Genomic DNA, 6,417 nt, shown 5'->3' on the forward strand with positions numbered 1-6,417 from the left:
GCGGTGATCAGCACGCCATTCATTGTTGCGCCAGAGAACGCCAAACCTCATTACCTTGAGCACACTTGCCTCCAGAACAAAGAACCTGGCCAATTTAATCTCAGATGTGCTGCCTCGGTAGTCGATCAAATCAATTTCTGTAAGATGGAGATCAAGGCACTCGATAAGATTGTTATAGTGCAACATATTTTTCACTTTCGGGTTTTTTTATCTGCAAAAGAAGAGAACATATTAGAGCAGCTGGTTGTATAAGATTGCCGTGTCATCAAGAGGTACCAATATCATTCGCTCATACGATAGGGTTGGCTGGCTAGTGATATTTTTTCACTCTCTCTCTCTCTCTCTTTCTTTCTTTCTCTTTCCTCTCATTTACCTAGGAGTACGTGAAGAGCTTGTGCATTTGTTCCCTTCCACTATGTGGCCGATGCCATAATATGCATCGATGTCAAATCAAAAGATTTTGGCACCGCTCTCGCGATGTGAGAGAGTTGGCACCGCTGTGCACACAGACCCACATGTATAAACAAATCATTCAAACCAACTACACCAGCCTCTCACTCTCCCAAACAAGTGTTTTTTATTGCCTCGGTCCTCTCTCTCCCACGCAAGTGTTTTTTCATTATGTGAGCTAATTTGGCACCGGAGCAAAGTAGGTGATCCAGATTGGGGCACCAGGTGAGCAATGGAGGGGCATCGATGCCAAATGCATCACAAGTGAATTTGGCACGTGTTTTGGCCTACATAGTGGAGGGCCGTTATAGCCCACTTTTGTACTACCTCTTATTTAGTATAAAATTTTGACCATATATTTATGTAAGAAAATGCCAATGCATGTCACTAAAAATTACACCATTTGAAATTATGTTCAAATACGAATCCAACGATACAGTTCTTAGTGACATGCATTAACATTTTGTCAGTTAAATCTATGGTCAAATTTTGATACTACAAAATAGGAAGAGTAAACCAGGACGGAGGTAGTACTTGCTCTTAGGGTAACCATAGAGTTACTGGAGTAGTCTAAGTTACTTTCCACTATGACTAGCCTAGGCTACTATAGTAGTACAACAAAAAAATGATGCAGGTGATCACGTGAGAAAAAATACTAAAAACATTTCTTTCGGTGCAGTGCGTAGATGCAGTTTTGAACACTACACTTGTCATCGTGATTTGGGAAAATTACGAAAAATTTAAGCTACGTTGTGATTACCGTTTACTAATAGGAAAGAAGTTTCACCTCCATGAGTAGCTTCTCCGTGCACGGAAAGCATGTAAGGAATCCAACAACTTGATCTAGATTGGGGCCGATAGATTTTATTGCCAAGATCTTCACTGTGCGCATAGACTGGGTCAAGCTTGTGTGAATCATTTTCTGGAAGACGGTCGTAAATACATCAAGAAGAAATTTAAAAATGTGAATTTCAAGAAGACGGAGAAGAAGATGAGTGTTGTACCTGAATGATTACGGATCCAATAAAGAGTTCGGAGAATTTGGCAGACGAGTGCACCAACGCTGTCAATTTCGGCGCGTCAATGACCCTGATTTTTGTTGGACCTTTTAGATCCGATACAAGAAATCTCTCAAGGAAACGCGCATTCTCAATGACCATAACGTGGAATAGCTGGAGTGATCTCTTCCCAATTGATGTCTTATTGCGGGGCCAGCAAGACACATAAATCCATCGGAGATTCGTCGAGGCGATGTGGAGGCTAATGAACCCGTGGATCTGCTCAAGACGAAGATACTCGAGCGCAGTACAGCTGCGGAGCAGGTCTCCATAGCCTTCTTCGAGATGACAACGTCGAAGAGGTTGAGCTGCTTGAGTTGAGGGAGAAGAAGGCCGGGCGCGACATTAATCTGGGGAAGATAGCAGGAGCTGAAGCTGGCGCGGCGTAGCGTTGGCGCGAGGCGGAGCGCGGACGGTGGCAGAGAGCGACATCGTCCAGCTTCCAAGCTGAGCTCCTCGAGCTGATCTAGGGCGGGGGATAAGAACCACTCGTCGAACTTGGGTTGGACCTTGCAGTTGGTACTGAACATGCGGAGGTCAAGGCGTCTAGCTGGCCCAGGGTGCGGTGAAAGGATCTTGGAGACTGCGGCCATGCGTTTGCAATCCCCATCGCAGAGGCAGTTGTCGACGGTGAGGTCGAGGGGGGCGCGGCGCCAGAGGGGGCGCCACCGCCGGGAGAGCAGGGCGGTCCGCACGGCAGATTTGGTGAGGAGGAGGCCGATGATGACGAGCAGCATGTCATCGGGGAGGCTGCTGATGAAGTCCAGGCTCGCCGGATGCGGTTTTGGCTCGAGCCGCCTTCGCTTGTTGGCTGCCTCGCCGTCCATCTCAACCGGTGGCGACGTCAGTGTACACGTGTGCTGGTGTGTGTTGTGTGCTGGGTGTGCGCGAGTGCGTCCTTCTTTGCATGCCGCCGCGCAGTGGTGAATTGTGCGCGAGTGCATCCTCCACGCAGAAGAAGTGTGTCCTCAATGCGCCCTCAATTTACTAGCATGCGGGGTGCTACCCGAGTGGTTTCAGCTTTGTTTACTTCACCGCGTGTCAGATGGGCCTCTAGTTTACTTATTTTCACCCACTGCCACATGGGCCAGCACACGAAGATACAGAACACGAGCTGACAAGGCAGCATGTGGACTGGTTGACCGGTCAACTAAACAATATACGGAGCTATACGCTAACACAGTGAGCGTATAATCCGTCGGTATAGAGTGTTCGTGTGAGAGGGGAGGCCCGTGAGAGATAGCAGAGAGAGAGAAAGAGCTACTCCCTCCGTTCGATAATGTAGTTCCAACATTTTTTTAAAAGTCAAACTTTTGAAACTTTGACCAAGTTTATAAATAAATTACATATATCTACAATACCAAAGATAAATGATAGTATGAAGTAAGTACATGTTGTGATGAATCTAATGATCTTTCCAGATGTAAATGTTTTTCTCCACATATACCTGGTCAAACTTTTCTGAGGTTCAACTTTTCAAAACATCCATATGCTTATGGACGTGAGAGAGTCCCTAACTAGAGAGAGAGAGAGAGAGAAATAGAAAGAGTGAGTGAAAAAAGTGTGTGTGCGTGTGTGAAAGAGACATGGACAACACTCGATAAAAGTCGAGAAAAAACGTGTGTGTCTTATGCAAACATATCACAGATGCATCTTCGACAACGGAAGCAAGGTGAGGAGATAGTGTGTGGTTGTTTGCAACTGAGAGAGCAAGACCCCTAGCACGTGGCCAAGAGGGGTCTGACAAACAAGGGAGAGAGGTCGAGAGAGACGTACGGATAAAATGCAGACATGGGGAGGAGAGAGTGTATGTTTGTCATAGAGAGATCCCCTGGAGATCGTGATGGGACTACATGGGTGGGAGATCGAATGACAAGGTGTGTGCGCGATAGAAGATACCCCGAGAGATATCGAGATAGACATATGGATGGAAGGAGACAATAGGTGTGTTCCTGATGGCTAGTGAGAGATAATCATACTTAGGGGGGGGAGTGCTTGCGCCTATGATGGAGTGAGGGATTATGGTACTTATTAGGGGGGTGCGTGTCACATAGAGAGAGAACAAGGGCGGAGAGTGTTGGATGGGGCTATATGTATAGCGCGAGCGAGACATGTGTATGTGTGAACCAGGGAGATATAAAGTTTGAGAGAGATTGAGGAGCCCCGATAAGGCTGAGTGGTGCGTTAGATAGCTGAAAGGGGGAAAGAGATATTCCATCCGCTCGATAATGCAGTGCATGTAATTTTTTTAGAAGTCAAACTTTGGAAACTTTGATCAGGTTTACATAAATGTTATTTATATCTTCAATACCAAAGATACATCATACCGAACTACATCTCATGGTGAATCTAATGGTATATGTTTGCCGTTCCAGATGTAATTGTTTTTCTCCACGTACATGGTCAAAATTTGTGATGTTTGACTTTTCAGTAAATCAATATGCTATGGACCGAGGAGAGTGCCTAAGTCGAGAGGGATCAAGTGCGTATGAAGGAGAATGAGTAAGTGTGCAAAAAGAGTATGTGTGTGAAAGAGAAAGTGACAACAAACGATAAATTAGAGAGAGAGTGTTTTTTTCGTTTCTTAGGCGAACATATCGCGCATGCATCTCCGAGATAGAAAAGCGAGGCGAGGAGATACACGAAGATAGCTAGTGTGTGATTGTTTGCAACGGAGAGAGACACCCCTATAGCACATGTCCAATAGAGGTCTGGCCAACAAGGAACAAGTGTTGAGAGGGACACATGGAGAACATGGACACATGGGGAGGGCGAGAGGGTGTGTTTGTGATAGAGAGACCCCCTCGAGATCGTGAGGGGACTATATGGGTGGGAGATCGAGGGAGGTGCGGGCGCGATAGAAAGATGCCCCGAGAGAAATCGAGATAGACCATGCACATGTTTGTGATGTAGACTAAGATTAGCTAGTCATATACATATAGGGGGAACTGCGTGTGCCTACAATTGAGTGAGAGACCATCATACTTGGCTAACTAGGCATGAGATTGTGTGTGTGTGCATGTGAGATGGAGAGAGATAGAGTTTTAGATGGGCCTATCGAGTGCGAGTGAGATATGCATGTGTATGTGTGACCCAGGTAGATGGAGAGTTTGAGAGAGAGGGGGAAGAGCTCTGAAACGACAGAGTGGTGCGTGAGAGAGTTACGGGCAACGAGCCAAGGAAATTTTGTGCGTATGATGAGTGCACCCAAGATATCTAGCTTGGACTAGATAATCATACATAGTGTGCGAGAGAGACCTATAGATGGGGTATATATGCATGCGAACTAGAAAGACCCCCCCCACGCACACACACAAAGAGAGAGAGATGGAGACAAAGAGAGAGGACCAACAAGGTTTGTGTGTTGGATGCGTGCGACAGAATTGAAGATTGTCGGCGAGAGAGAGAGAGAGAGAGAGAGAGAGAGAGAGAGAGCAGGAGTCTGGGAGACGGGGGGGTCACGTTTTATGCATCAAAGACTGATATAAACCATGTTTCGATATAAACTTGCATTCAAATATTTAAATTCGAGAACATGTTGTCTGCAATCCACACATGAACGGATATATGCGTATATCAAACAAGTTCATTAATTTGACTTTCAACATGTTCATGGAGTACTATAATACTGTACAACATGCTATTCGATTGAGGTGTTCAATTTTGGATTTAGTTCACTATTTTGACCTGGTTAACGAGCTATTTCATTGAATCGAGATATTTCATTTTGGGTTTGATTCCCATTTTTGAGTGGGTCAACTATTTGTCATATAGTAAATCGCTAGCAACGAGCATGTAAAAACACATTACTCCCGAGCATCATCTCTCCATCTAAAAAAGAAGTGGCAAGCTAATATTTCTAAATTTGATTCGAATCGACTTGGTAAGGTAGACGTGGATGCTCGTTCTCCCAAATTTTGAACGAACCGTTAAACACCGTCTGCTCGGTGGAATTCGCCCGAGCAAATAAATGGGAGACGCGAAATTACCGTCCTATGTGGGAGACGCATTAATTGGCCCATTGTGCATCGAGGGTAGGTTCGTAACTTCATCCAAGCGCGCCTTCTCCTCGGCTGAAATGACATGTGCCGAATAATTCATAAACCATGGTCGGCAAAACACGCTCTCCTCGCCCGAAATAGCTCGCGCCCACTTTTTCAAAACACGCTCTCCTCGCCCGAAATCGCTCGCGCCATGCACTATATTTCAAAACACGCCCTCCTCGCCCAAAATCGCTCCCGCCCACTATTTGGGGAGAAGCAAAGTTACTCTACTATCCCCGACCCTCAGTACACAGACCCAAGCAGAGAAGCCTAAAGGAAGGGGTAGAACTGTAACTCCCCCTCACATTTCAGACAAATGCGTCCGTAAAACATGGTTCCACTCCCCTCCCAATTCCCCCCCCCCCCCATTCATACCTCGTGGGCGCCAAATCACCTTCTTTCCGGAAGCTCCCTTCTCCCGAGCCGTGAAACCTCAGCCCCTCCTCCATGGCGCCCCCCACCGCACCAATTTCACAGCCGCCCTCCTCCCTAATGCCGGAGACGCTGTCCATTTGCCGTCGTGCACTGGGCCATGTGCCTCTTACTCCGTGCTGCTGGAGTTGCCTCGACGACGGCCGCGTGAACCGTACCGGAGCCAATTCACCCCCGTCGTTGTTCACGGCGCCGGAGCGGCTCCAACTTTGGATCCGTCCAGAGTCCCGGTGCTGCTTCCCCGTAGCCGTCGACCGTCGCGACATCGCTGTTTCCCAGCCGCCGGTGGCCACCGCAACCGCGCCGGCCTCACCGACTCGGCAGCTGGACCTGCCTACTTCACCATGCCGCCAGATAGGTCGCACCCTCATCTCAAATCACTTTATTTAGGCGCCAGTTGTCTGAATTTTTATTCTGGGCCAATCGATTCCCAA

The sequence above is a fragment of the Aegilops tauschii genome, chromosome 5, assembly GCF_002575655.3.
Source record: "Aegilops tauschii subsp. strangulata cultivar AL8/78 chromosome 5, Aet v6.0, whole genome shotgun sequence".
NCBI classification, from domain to species: domain Eukaryota; kingdom Viridiplantae; phylum Streptophyta; class Magnoliopsida; order Poales; family Poaceae; genus Aegilops; species Aegilops tauschii.